This window comes from Bidens hawaiensis, unplaced genomic scaffold (assembly GCF_021521415.1).
Source record: "Bidens hawaiensis isolate Kalapana, Puna unplaced genomic scaffold, B.hawaiensis_p1.1 tig00034308_1, whole genome shotgun sequence".
NCBI classification, from domain to species: Eukaryota; Viridiplantae; Streptophyta; class Magnoliopsida; order Asterales; family Asteraceae; genus Bidens; species Bidens hawaiensis.
In genome coordinates, this window is record NW_027505316.1 from 1 (window position 1) to 14,832 (window position 14,832).

The 14,832-nt window shown below is 33.3% G+C and overlaps 1 pseudogene across 1 annotated transcript; it reads right to left on the minus strand.

The window, feature by feature from the left end:
* Nucleotides 1-928: 928 nt before the first annotated feature.
* LOC143612319 (katanin p80 WD40 repeat-containing subunit B1 homolog KTN80.4-like) lies at nt 929-7,641 on the minus strand (annotated as a pseudogene). Its single transcript, XR_013149925.1, has 18 exons — nt 7,539-7,641; nt 6,864-6,994; nt 6,655-6,772; nt 6,354-6,581; nt 6,161-6,263; nt 5,628-5,698; nt 5,449-5,523; nt 5,224-5,367; nt 4,897-5,122; nt 4,069-4,620; nt 3,840-3,899; nt 3,618-3,736; nt 3,197-3,322; nt 2,931-3,005; nt 2,712-2,824; nt 2,029-2,145; nt 1,495-1,563; nt 929-1,413 (listed from the first exon to the last, which is right to left on the minus strand). The product of XR_013149925.1 is annotated as a katanin p80 WD40 repeat-containing subunit B1 homolog KTN80.4-like (transcript).
* Nucleotides 7,642-14,832: the final 7,191 nt, after the last annotated feature.

Here is a 14,832-nt window from a genome sequence, read left to right on the forward strand (position 1 = left end):
GGATTAAAACGACGGACTTTGTTTTTTATGTTTTAGTTGGTATGTTTAGTATCATTTATGTTTTAATAATGTTTGTAATAGTTAGTTTTTAAATATAGGAAACAAGTTATATATAGTTTGTAATAGTTAGTTTTTAATGGAAACAAGTTATATATAGGTTTGGGCATCAAAAACCAGTTCCAACTGCTATATTACCGTTGGAACCGGTTCCAACGGATCTATTGTCTCAAAAACCGGTTCCAACGGCTATATTACCGTTGGAACCGGTTCCAACGGCTAATTGGTGTCTAAAAAACCGGTTCCAACGGCTATATTACCGTTGGAACCGGTTCCAACGGCTAGTTTGACTTTTGTTTTGACCCTTCAAAAAAAAACCCGTCGGAACCGGTTTTTCCAGGTACGAACCGAACCGGTTCCAATTAAGAACCGGTTCCAATTAAGAACCGGGTAGGAACCGGGTTGGAACTGGTACTGACATACAAATAGGAGAACCGGGTACGATTTTCGGGTACAAAAATACCCAAACCGGGTATTGTTCCAACCGGGTTGGAACTGGAACCGGTTCCAGTTCCACCAGTTAGGTTCCGGAACCGGTTTTTTTTTGTGCACGTCTATGTATGAGCTGCTTGGAGTAAAAAACAAGTACAGTTGGTTAGTATGAAGATTTAATTTTATAACAAACCTTAAGAAAAACCCAAATCTCTTATTTGGATGGTAGGGAAAAAACACCATCATTACTCAATGAGTTCATAAGGGGATTGATTGTAACACCATAGACAAATCTCAAATCAGTCAAGAGGGCATTAGGCCCTTGAAAGATGTGGACATAAATATCACCAACGCAATATGCGCACATCAGTTATTGTTACATGATACCAGTTATTGTTACATGATAAACAGGATCGGGGGTTATGAGTCAATTGCACAGGGTGTTTTTCAAGCCAAAAGGTGGGTAACATTCACAACTTAAAAGATCCATGCCAACTACAATCAAGTTACACAAAACAAATACATTTCAGGTAATCAATCTCAATATTAATCAACTGGTATATAAATTAATGAACCAATGGATCATTTCCTCACTCAAAACTCAAAATATTTACTAACTTGGACACGTCTTGATTAGTCAGTCGTTGATTCCTTGACCGTAAGTATGTCCGGCTGTTTGGTCTCCAAAAACTCAATTAGTCTTTGAAAGATGCATTAGCTTAGTTAATCATGATTATGGATGCATAACTGCATGTATAATCAAATGTACATCATCACCCCAACACTGCAGTTGAACTTTTCAAATTTCCTAGCCTAAAAAGCAAACCCTAATCTGTTTCAAGTAAATCTTTCACCCAAACTCATGAGACATCTTGAAGTGCAAGATTCAACTCATGTGCTGACTTGGCAATCGTTCCGTCCCGTCTAGAAGATCATGATATATCATGTTTAGATGCCTTTATTAAATCTTGAAGAGAAAAAAGGAAATGTGAAGCGAAAACACACCTTGTTATGAGCGGCAATGAACGTTTGACCTTTTCAAGCTCCAGATAGCACAGGTTGCACCGCTCCAACCTGCAACAAATTATAATTTCAAAACAGACAACAACAATTGAGATTTGAATCGTACAAAACAATTAGCCAAAAATTCTTTAAATAGACTAGTCCCTTATTCACCAAGTAACCCTAATCTGACTAAACAAATAAACTAAATCAAACTTAAATTAACCTTACAAAATTACTAAAATACAATACCAAAAAATAAATAAATAAATAAAAAATCAAGCATCAAAAGACTCAAATACCCCTAGACCTAATTCAAAAATTACCAGACAAAATAACTTCAAATTTTGACTACCCACAAACATGATTGGAACCATCACTTTCAACATGTTTGGCAATTCCCAGTTTTTAGGTAATTATTTTAAAAAATATACCATTTGACAATTTAGAGACAAAGGATAACCCAAATCAACCAATCCACCCATAAACAGGTTGGAATTGCAACAGTCAAAATTATTTAATGCTAGTCTAACATACCTTTGTTCTGCCTCAATATCGACACCAACAGAGGATGATGCTTGTAAAGAGGAATATATCACTGAGCCAAATACTCGTACCAGTTTAAGCAGTAACTCTATTGATACAGCCCGATGCCTAGAAATATATATAAAATACACAAGATCAAGAAAGTTAGATAAACATGTATCATCGCTTGAAATTCACAGCATAATGTAACACCAATTCACTTTTTGTGTGGTCACAAAGAACGTATCGTATTTTTTGGTAAGCTTTCGTCTTTCATTAAAAAGCATTCCAAATATTTGAGCATTGGTCAAATACGCCCTTTTACGGATATATTTGCCAACTCAAATGTATTTTTTGGATGTCAATTGATGTTACAACTTTTACTTAAATACACCCACATGGACACACTCTTAAACTTGACTTATACTCCACATTTGGTGTGTAAGTGCAACCTCTTAGACACACTCAACACTGGGTACAGGAACATATAAATAAAAATATATAAATGCGAAAAAAACAGGTTTCCTAAAGTAAATTTTTTTTTTTATTTTGTTAAAGCACTTAAGGTTGCAATTAACTTTTATCTTCTTTATAACAAAAAACTGAACACATCATTTACCAAAAAGCAATGTTACTTTGTGTTTTCCATATAGCAATTCATGCTATCTTTATAACTAATATGTGTAATCATATACCTATCCATGTCACTATCAAGGAGGCTATTAAGGAGAGGCAGTAAAGAAGAACAAACATCCAAGGTGATAGTATCAATCTTTTCAGTCAAAAGGCTGATAATATCTGCAGTCACCTGCATCGTTATACAAAAGTAGGGACTCAGAATTTAAAATTTTAACCAAGAAACAAAAATTAAAAGCAAGTAATTAATACGAGTGAAACAGAAACAAAGTGCTCACAGCATGATCAGACATTCTCGACAATGCATTAATTGCTCCTTTAATATCATTCCTGTCCCAGCATCTACGGATCATCTGCAGACAACATAAATATTAAATAACCCTTTATTTTCAAGTACTGTTCACAACAATAAGTTTTATAATCATCTAACAGATTTTTTGAACTAATGAGCATGACATGTTTGTGTATAACCTTCCGGGAACTCTAGAAATTTAAAAGAAACAAATAATGAAGTAAAATTTCAAAAAGAATAACTATTAGTAACCTGTAGCTTGGCTAGACGAGTCTGCATCGAGGATACAAATTGATCATGTCTTCCCATGATATCTACAATGGCGTTATCCTCTGATATGGGCCCTGTTTCCTTCACAGTGGATTCAGGTAACTGTTTCTGCACAAATTGAGGATTATACGAGAAGAAAACAAGTGAGACCTTATTTTGTGAAAAATAATAAATAAAACAAAGCAAGTGTCTGGACTGACTGTATAAACGTTTTTAAAAAATAATTTCAGTGCAAGAACTGTAAAATATGACTCAAATAGCTAGTTTATAATTGTAAATGTACCAATTTTGCATGTTAAGGACCTAAAGTTACGTCAACAATTTGAAGACAGTCCAAAAAAGTTACACGCTTATAAGTAACAGATCAAGTTTTATTAAAATAAAGACAAAAAAAGTGTCATACCACAGTATTTGGTAGCTTATTGACAGTAGAGCTACTATCAGAGATGCTTCTAGAAGAAAGAGTGTCATAAGGAAGCCTTTCTTTTCTGTCCCAAGTAGAAACAAGTGTACGTGTTCTTGCTGAATATAAAATATTTATCTAGTTTAATATCATCAAAATTCATGTTTGTTGATGGCTTAACAATTGAAACCATTAACAAATATTGGCATTGTACATTTATACCTGTTCGCTTTCTTTCCACAGAAAAAGCATCTCTGTTTGCACGTGGAAGGCGTCCTTCATCTGCAATAATTCACACAACAATACCTTTAGTTGGCATATTTAGAGATAGAGCCATGTTAAAAACTAGCAGAAATTCCAAAATCCAAAATATATTGCAGATTTGTAGATGCATTCAAATTTTTTGTTTATAGGAGAACAAATATACAAGTTCAGAGAATTTTATACTTACATATTTCAGGATGGTAACTTGGGACTGACTCATTCGCTATATTCTGATGACGACTGTCATCTTCAAAGTTTGACTCTTTTGCAGGAATTTCAAAAGCCAAGTTTTTCATTGAAGTAAAATTATTTCTGTCAGCTACTCGACTCGATTCAGTGTCGCTTGGGTCACTCACAGATTGTACAGAAGATAATGGTTTCTCTGCTTCATCCTTAATATTTGAAAACTTGCGAGAATCGGATGTTTTTGACAGTACAACCGTTGGTGTCACTCTTCCAGAAATACCCTCTCTTCTTAATTCTACATTGTTTCTTGGCACAATTACAGGTGCAACGTCTAACCTATTAAAAGTTGATGCATTTTGTGTTGATTGGTTTTTTGTTACAGGTGCAGCATCTAACCTATTAAAAGTTGATACATTTTGTGTTGACTGGCTTTTTGTAGCAGTTCGCTTTGAAGCAGTTGGTGCACTGCTAGCTGAAACTGAAGCAGTTGGACTGATCTTCTGGGCAACATTGGGATAAATCTTTTGAGGAATACCAGCTACATTTCCTGTGGCTTCATTTAGTACACAACATAGTATTAATGTCATAAGCATTACACACAAGAAAAATAGTAGATAATGCGAATTTGGATTTGAAAGAACAAAAAAAAGAAACCAGGGAGAAATTCATAAATTAAGGATGAGGGTATTTTGGTCACTGTACTTGGGGCAGGAGCAAATTTGTCAAAACTTTGAATACCACAATGACCATTTTCGCAATTTTAACCTAACAGCATGGGCCGATTCCATAACATACTCTAATTATTAATTAGAAAACAAAAAAGACATACATGAGAAGGTTTTGTACTCCTTGTTAGTTGGTTCTGAGTTTTGAGTAACTGAAAGCCTCCCCAAGGATTTTGTTTCCTTTGCAATCGGATCTGAAGTTTGTGAAACGGATAGCCGGCCCAAACTAGGTTTCGTGGTATTTTCAGCCAAAATTGAGTGGTTTCCACTTGAGTTAGATATTTGGTCTTGATGACCGTTAGACTTTGAAACTTTATATGGTTCAGTTCTCTGCATGAAACAAAGGTTACATGAGAAACAAGAGTCTGAAATACGAAAACAATATGCAATAGTCAAAACAGTCAAACTGACAACCAAGAATATTATTTTACCGAGATATCTACAACCCAAACTCCTACACAGCTTTGATTGTAAGAGCAGCCAAGAAGCTTCCCTTCATGCATATTAAGATCTGACAATTTTGACCATCCCACATCCACAGCATCATGAGTTCTAATTGGTTCCCATGAGAACACCTGAAATACATATAATGAGTATACTTGGCAATGTTTTGTAACCTTTTTTTATCAAAAAATATGCATATGAAAAGATACCACCTTTAGGCTCTCATGCAAACCACATAGAAGGGTTCTCCCATCAGGATTGAATGTCATACAACGTACTCCACTGGTCTGAAATGAAAACAAAAAGAAGAAAAGTATAATGTGTGCCCCATATTACATAATGGAATTAGAAAACGATATTGTCTAGGCAAATAGACCACACAGTATTTTACCTCTGGACCAGCAGAACCTATGAGTTCCAAAGTCTCAAGATCCCAGAATTTAACAGTTTTATCAGCAGAACCTAACAAGCAGAAATGCAAACAAAGAGAATTATGTTATGCTTGAAAAACGAAGTATTAAGTATAAAAAAATATATTTAGTGGAGTGATTGACTATCATTGCAATAACCTATACATAAAAGATGAACCATAATTTAACATAAAAATATATTTATGTTATCATTGTAGTCAAATAAGAATTAAAAACGATAAAAATCAACAGCAAAGAAGCTGATTCTTAACAAGCTGCCAATCTTACAAGAATAAACCATTAAGCTGATTAATAACATGAGTAGGATAGTATTGTTTTCATTGACAGCATATAAACACAAGAAATGCTTCTTCTTGATTAACCATTATCAAAAGACTAATAACAATTGAAAATCTAAAAGTAACTGCAAACTTTTTATTTGCATTAACAAATCAACAATATTGGCACCAACAAGCACGTGGAAAACAAGCATTTGCAGCATAAAAGCTCCAACCTGTAGCCATCAGGAACTCGTTTGGATGAAAATCTATGCATTGGACCTGGCCTTCATGAGATTTGAAATCATGTAATAGCTTTCCCGCAGTTAAATCCCACAGCTGTCAGAGCATTCCATATTTCCAGCATTATAAAAGTATTTAATTTAGACATGCATTATGAAAAAGATTGAAAACAAAATGCAGTCTGACCTTTACACTGTTGTCTTCTCCACCAGAAACTACCCAACGACCATCAGGTGTAAATCTTATTGCATTCACACCTCGTGTGTGACCTTTGTATGTATGTATACACCCTTTCCGTCTTATATCCCATATTTTTAAATTTGTATCTAAAGACCCCCGAAGCAAAAAACTCCCCAAATGGATGGAAATCAAGTGATATACAATTCGACCGATGACCGGTAAGAGTCCGAACAACTGCGAGAAAGAATGAATAAAACAAATAACAGTCAATAAACTAACAGATTACAATCATTATATAGCAGCATACTTTTTGCTTCTTCTAAATCCCACAACTTAATTGTCCCACTTGCAGCTCCAGCTGCTACCAGTACTTCAGAAGAATCCAAGCTGACAGAATCAATTCCACTTGAATGGCCGGACAAGCTCTGTAGCACCAAAAAATGAGTAGAGATCCAGAAAAACACGTAAAACCGCAGTATGATTATTATAACAAACAAGAAGAAATGTGTAATTTACCTGGATAGCATTTGGTTTTCCAATAGCCCATAGATTAACCTTGTGATCTTCGCCTCCAGTAACAAGCAATCTCAAAGATTTTCTCCCGATTTTTAAACAATTCACAGTGGAAGCATGAGCTACAAATTCCTCTATAAATCACAAAAGGTTAAGTTCACAATTTCCACAACCAGATTCAAAACTTCCCTATATAAACACAGAACCCTAATTTCCAATAATTTCCGATTCAAATATACATACATTTAGCATACAGAAGATTTCCTCGCAAATTTTAAACAATCCACAGCGGAAGCATGAGCTACAAAGTCCTCTATAAATCAAATTAGGTCAAGTTCACAACATCCACAACTAGACTCAAAACAAACCTCCCTATATAACTACAAAACCCTAGCTTCCAATAATCTCCAATTGAAATCACACGCATACATACATTTAGCATATATAACGCAAAACACTTGCCTAGATCACAAAAACGCCGACCGAAGCATCAAGTATAAATAAAATTAAGTCAAGTTGACAATATCCACAACTAGATTCAAAATATATAAGTAGAAAACCCTAATTTCCGATAAATTTCAATTACATACACTCATTTAGTTGACATAACTGTCTGGATATTAATAGTAAAGGAGAATAATAATAATAATAATAATAATAATAATAAGTAAAGGATACGTAGCTTATAAGCACGCTTTGTGGTGGCCATGAATCTGTGATACAGAAACCCTAGATCTTCTTCTCTGTATATTGTTGTTGACACATTTGATTGATCTGAAACCCAAACCCTAGGTAGATCAAAGTAATGAGGAGGACAGGTGGCAGTTGGATTAACGGAATCCCGTGAAAAACAGAAATGAAGGGATTCAAATTTGTCGTTGAAATAAACAAAGAAAAGAAGAAAGAGTGAAATGAGTGTTTTATTTATTTCAAGATCTCAAATTAAAATGAACGTTTTTGAAATATAAATGACAAGTATTACTTTACTAGTCGGACGACAATCGAGATGTCGTTTTTACCACCAACCAAACCAAACCAAAGAGCAATGAGAGGGAAAACCACTTGGGATCTTATTATTATTATTATTATTATTATGACTTACTTGAAGATGACCCCACAGTAAATAAAGTTAATGTGAAGCACCTAATTTGAAATTATAGGAATCCAACCTTTTTTTTTCTTTTTTTAATGTAAAGGGGTGTATGGATACAGAATAATTGTAAATGAAGAATAATGCAGGTATTTAATGAGGGCTTAAAAGAATTTCTAACAATTATTGGTTAATCAATGGCTATGGTTACTTTTTTTTTTTTTTTTTTTTTTTTTGAAAATTGACTTTCATTAAAAACAAACACAACCAACGACTATCACCAAGACGGAGAAAGACACTGAAATCCAAAAACCAAAACCAACAATCACGTTACATCAAATAAACACCAACTTTAAGAAAACCCAAAGATTTTATATCCGCAACCATTTCTGCCACCTTAGTGTTCTTGCCCGAAAAAATCTTTTCATTCCTAGCCCGCCAAATCCTCCAACAAGTAATGATGCAATTCCATGAATAATCAATCTCTTATTCCCCGTCGCACCACAAACCTTATGCACTTCCACCAAATCATTGACATGAAAAACAAAAGATCTAGGGATGTTGCACCATGAACCAATCGCATTCCAAACGGCCATAGAAATGAAACACCCGGTTAACAAGTGCTCGAGCGATTCCTCATTACTCTCACATAAAGCGCAACTATGATCATCACAATGCAAATGACGTCTAGCTAAAGCCTGCTTGGTTGGAAGACTATCCAGAACGGCCCTCCACATAAAAATATTACATTTTTTCGGGACCCAATCGCTCCATTGGAAACTGGAACTCCCAGCATCCACAACGGACCGCACCATCCATCTTTTAATCGCCGAAACCTCGAACTCTTTGCAGCTACCAACCGCCCAAGACCATGAATCTTCACGGTCAACCATCACCACCCCTTGAAGGAGATCTTCCAACTCCTGCTTCTCGATCACCTCCTGTTGGGAGCAAGGAGCTCTAAGCCAATCCCACACAATGCGACGAGAAGATCCAGTGACCACCAACCGATCTGCTAACAAGACATTTTTATGTTTTTCTACCGCATATAAGGACGGATACTTGTCCATAATCGGCGCCGAACCCAACCACAAATCCGTCCAAAACCGAACTTGGCGACCATTCCCAACTGTGGCCCGGATCACTCTATTAAAACCCACACCATCAACCTTAAATTTGTTCCAAAACATAACACAATTCTTCCAAACCCCGGGAACTCCATTATTAACCGGAGCAAGCCCCCAACAGCGCGAGGACCCGTGAATAGACAACACTACTCTTCTCCACATCGCGTGATGGTCATTTAGAAATCTCCCAAGCCATTTAGTAATCAGCGCTTGATTATTAACCTCTAAACGAGCGATACCTAAACCCCCTTCTTTTATAGCCATTTAGTAATGGCTATGGTTACTTGATGATGGTATTTTTATAATTAATTCAAGATTTTCTATAAATTATGTTACAACTAGAAAAACATGATTTATTCCCGTCTCATATCTAATTATTTGTTTAGTTTTTCACCAGGTACTTTTTGTTTGAAGATTTCACAATAACAATAAGCATTAATGGAGTAATGCAAAATTGTTGTTGAACCAAGAAGTTACACAGATTTTTCTTTAAAATACGAGTCGATTAGATAATAAGCTATATGTGTGTAATCATTTATTCATAGTACTATTTCTTTTTTTCTTTTCTTTTTTTTTAGAGTGACTTGTTCCATTTCTTATGTGTGTTTTAGTATGGCGAAACCCTCAAAAAATATTGTCGAGTAAGTATATTATATTCTCGTTTTGTATATTTTTTTTAGCAACTAAACATTATAAAATATAAAAAATAGCTAGCCAGAAAGCTATCATGAAAGAATTAGGAGTACATGAGAGGACTTTGTAACTACTCGACCCAACTAATGTTTATCTTTCATATTCCTATTGACAAATCACAAACATGAAAAATTAGCATAAGACTTTTTCTTACTTTGTAGGGTGAAAAGTGATAGACTAAGCTAAAAACTTGTTTTAGCAAGTTCGCTAATTATATTACTGTGGATGTGGAACAATACATAATGCATATGCAATCACTATAATTATAACATAATCGAGATTAATAAGGAAATATGATAAATCTATACATTTTTTCATAATATCTAACTATGGTTGGTCAATGTGGTGCTAGTCCGTTTGGTAAAGGAACTTGCCACTCAGATTAAATGTTACATGTTCAAATTTGGGCAGTAATTTAATTTATATTTATTGGTTCAAACATGTACCTGTTATATTGGTAGCGTCAGTTAAAAGTATGTTTTGTTACATATTTAAATGTGTTAAGAAATGCTCTAAAAACTCACGAGGCATGTTTTTCCAAAATCGTTCAGTATATTTATTGTATGCTTACTGATGAATAAATTACATTTTCAAATGTCGTAATCACGTATCAATCCTCCACATTTCTTTGCTCCCACCGACTATTGGCACTAGGCCTCTCTCGTAAAGGGTAGCCCCTCAAGTGCTTCCCCACAATGTCATTCACGTGAACTAGTATCCTTATAAACACAGGTTTCTAAAACGTGTTTTTGCCACATTTGTCACCCTGTTTTTGTACACCATTTATCTTGAGTGTTCCCTCTATAGTGTTCCAACACTCGATCCATCTGCTCCATCTTAGGACTCTTCTTTAAATTTATGAAAATTTAATAAACAATTTGCATCAAACAGAACTATAAGAATAAATAAATAAATAAATATCTGTTTATTAAATTTTTATAACTTATTTGGTTTAACTTTTCTATTCAACTGATGTTATTCGTTTACTAAAAAAAAAATACTTTCAAACTTAAATATGATTTTAAATATGTTTTTAATAATAATTTTAACTAGCTCAAGCAAAACCCCTAGAATAATTGTTTTTACTGGGGTTAGATATCATAAGGTCTCGTCCATCTAATGGTATTTCACCCAAACTTAAATCCAAGAATATGACACATAAGTTGAATTCAAACACACGGTGTCAAACAGAAGAAAACTTTAGGATACCTAAAGTAAAACTCCTGACCACCCCCACCAAAATGGGAATGGCCTATTTGCTCTCCATCTACTTTCTTGTACACTCTTTATGGTAACCTATCTCTTAGTCTAACATAAACCTTTGATGCATTTATGTAATTGTTCATCTCTCTTGTATCACTATTGTAATATTATTTATATAAATAAATACAACTAATCACCACGGTATCATCTAACTCTTGGATGCTTGACATGATATTAGACACGACCCCTAAACACTTCACCAAATGTTTTCGTTTTTTTCTCAACCACCTCCCAAACCATCACATGCCCTCCATAACAACCTAAAATCAAAAGTATCTATATTGTATATTTTGCTCATGTGCCTGATCTGCCAAAATATCTATAGTTGCTAGGAAAGGAGTTGCTTTACTCCATGACATTGAGTATGTAACATTGATCCAAAATACAGCATGGTCATTGTTTCTTAAAGGATATGAGTGTTTCAGGTATGTATACAGATTAAACAAGACAAGGATGGTATCGTTAAGCGCGCTATGAAATTAGTGTGATGAGTTTTATATGTTTATTTTGAGATTCTAGCAAGAAGATACATTCACCGAAAACAAAACCATGGCATAATTCATGAAGTTGAGATGATTGGGTGTAAAGGTTACATCATGATGATGGTTAAATTATAAATACATTGTATAAATTAATTCTTTGATGATAATTTGGGTTAAATGGACCAAGCAGATCCATGATCTTTTACTGATCATGGTCATTTTTCTTTTGTGTGTGGATGTCTAACAACTTGAAATATGAATTTTTGATTCGATCACTTTAAACTTATATCATTTTTATAATATAACGTTTTACTCAACATTTAAAACTGTAAACTTCTTATGTGGTCGGTGGCTTTAAATATTTATATGACATTGATAAAATATATTTATTATATACACCCATTCGCTAACACACTCGTAACGATCTAGACCAAATATAATAAAGAAATAGTAACCAAACACAATAAAAATACAACAAAATATGCATTAACTACCTAAATCAAACCCAATATAAAATATAAGAAAATAAATATGTAGCACCTAAACTAAATTAAAGTCTATTTAATGTATGGCAAATATGAAATGATTATCTAAACAAAAAATATATATTGGAAATATGTACCAATTTGAACTTATCACCAACCACTAACATAGATATGAGTAAGTAACCATTAGAACAAGGAAATTAGTTTTGTTAAGTTGTATAGCAAGGTTTTTCAATAAGTATTATTATCTAAAAATATACGGTGCTACTTGACTTTTGAATACAATAAAGACAATGATTTTTTTTATTTGCGTCACATGACATTGGCACCTATAATGTAGGCCTACCCATAGATATGGGATTTTGAGATACTTGTGAAGACATAAAGTGTGAGGTAAATTCAACTCGTAAACACATAACGGTATAGACCTAAGACTTTGTAAACTTATAGAAAGTTAAATGTAACACAATTTGTGATATGTGACTAGTAATTTTAAATATAGTTTAGTTTAATTTTGTCATGGTATCCTAAAGTGATTCTACAAGTCTACAATTTAACCAAAACTGAAGTACATTGGTGGTTCAAGTATATGTCGCGAATCCTAAACCACACATGAATTTGTCGGTGGAGTGTGGGTTTCAATTTATAATAACTATAATATAATATACCTAATTTTTATATTTATATATGCTATATAATAATATAGGCGATTCAAGAAGGTTGCAAATAACACCTATGATTAATGAATGTGATAGCTTGAATATTATTGATAATTATTGGTGTTGTGAGCTAATTTAAGAGGGTTTTTTTTTTCAATAAATATATGTTTGGTGAGTAGAGAATACCTACCTTCAACTAATAAATAAGATATTTAGATATTATTTGGTTCGATTATTTAAAACAGGTTGTAAAACTAATTTAGAGTTGAATAACGAGTCTCATAGGTTCACATTCGAGTTAAAAACAAAAACAAAAAATAAATAAATACACACAAAAATTTACAAGCTTGAGTTTACAAGCGGGCTAATTAAACTTGCATGAAAAAAGTATTACTAGAACACTATTAAATGGAAGTTGAACCATTTAAAGAATTTTTTTCAGTTAAGTCAAATCGAAATCTTATTTCTTAGCTCGTTAAAAATAATCTTCGTGGGCAAATTATGTAGGAATATGGGACACTTTTTATATTAAAATTAATACAAATAATAATGATACTCTCATTATTAACATGAAAAGTAAGTACTGCACATACCGCAATATAAAATAAAATAAACGATGAAATAACATAACAAATATGTTAAATAATTCAAGTCAAGATTTTCAAATGATCAAGTCTAACTTGTTATTAAGCAACATCTTCTTGTAATCTCCTTGACTAGTACTTACAAATAATTTTTCCAATTTTTACCACAACAACGGCTTCTAGTAGTCTCTTTGGCTGCAAGAATGAACAAAACAAAAGTTGACAGTTGAGGCTGAGGCACGTGTTCAACACGCTTCCCTTAAAACAAATTTCGCACCTCTACATAAGTCAACGCGTCTGTCTCTCAGGGTACAACAGCCGAAGCAGTTTGTACTGCCGGAGATGTTCACGTGCCCGAGGTTACATAAGGTAAATTATAGTGTTAGGACTTGTGGAAAAATAAAAGAATGAAAAGGTAGATTAATCGAATAGAGAAACTCATCTCTATAGGTTCTCAACATATGGGTCTTCAAGACTTTCTTCTTCACCAAGAACTCTTTATGTATGCATACATTTTTCCTTGTATTTTCAAGCTTATATTTTTCTAGCATTCTCAAAAAATGAGGCACATAGCCTACTATGTATAAGAGTTATGAATGATGAATAATCTCAATTAATTAGAGACATAAAGTCTAATAAAAACTTATCAAGTTCATAAAGAGCTCAACTCAAGAGTTTTTCACCATATGAAGATTTTAATATTAATATAAATTCTCATAAATCAAACAAATGACATGAAGAATTTAATATTAATAATTTAATAAATTCCATTTACATTATCCAATTTTCCAACAAATTATTCATATAAATTGAGTAGAGTCAACACAAGCTCATATAATATTTAAGCTCGGTTCGTTAAAAGGAGCATGCAAAAAGATTTTTTAGATTACCTTTACTTCATGTGTACCTTTTCCATTTAATGAGGTGCGTAATTGTATATGGTTAGATATCTGATATACCAACATATGGTTCATGAATACCCATGGTATACAGACATTTACCCATTTATACGGGAGTAGACCCTCACACTCGCTGCCCTATACAAGCATATACCGTCAACTTACATCACATCAATTGGGATCAGGTAGGGTGTTTAACATCTTTCAATCACAATCATGGAATAATCAAAGCAATGTTGACGCGAAATCTAACAATCTTGGCCATCAAATTATGTTTATTGTAATCAAACCATAGCTTATCTAATATCAAAATAAGTTTAGACACGTATGCTCTCCATAAGACTACAACTTGTGAAATTTAAAATTATACTTATTTGATTAAGACTGCTTAACTAGAAGGCAGTTATAATAACTTTGTTTTTTTTTTTTTCAAAAACCTTACATGATAGGCCGATGGAATATTAAATATAAAAATAATAGCAATAAAGAATGAGTTGAAAAAAAAATACCAATGAATGATTGAATGATTCCAAGATTCCCCAACAAACTAAACTCACAAATGAAGCAAGCCAAGTTAGAATATTTCTTAAAGCAATTAAAAAATATAATTACAAGATGTCCTATTCAAAAAAAACCAAGAAACCTAAAAAAAACAAACATTATCATTTATCAACCATGGTACATCAACAA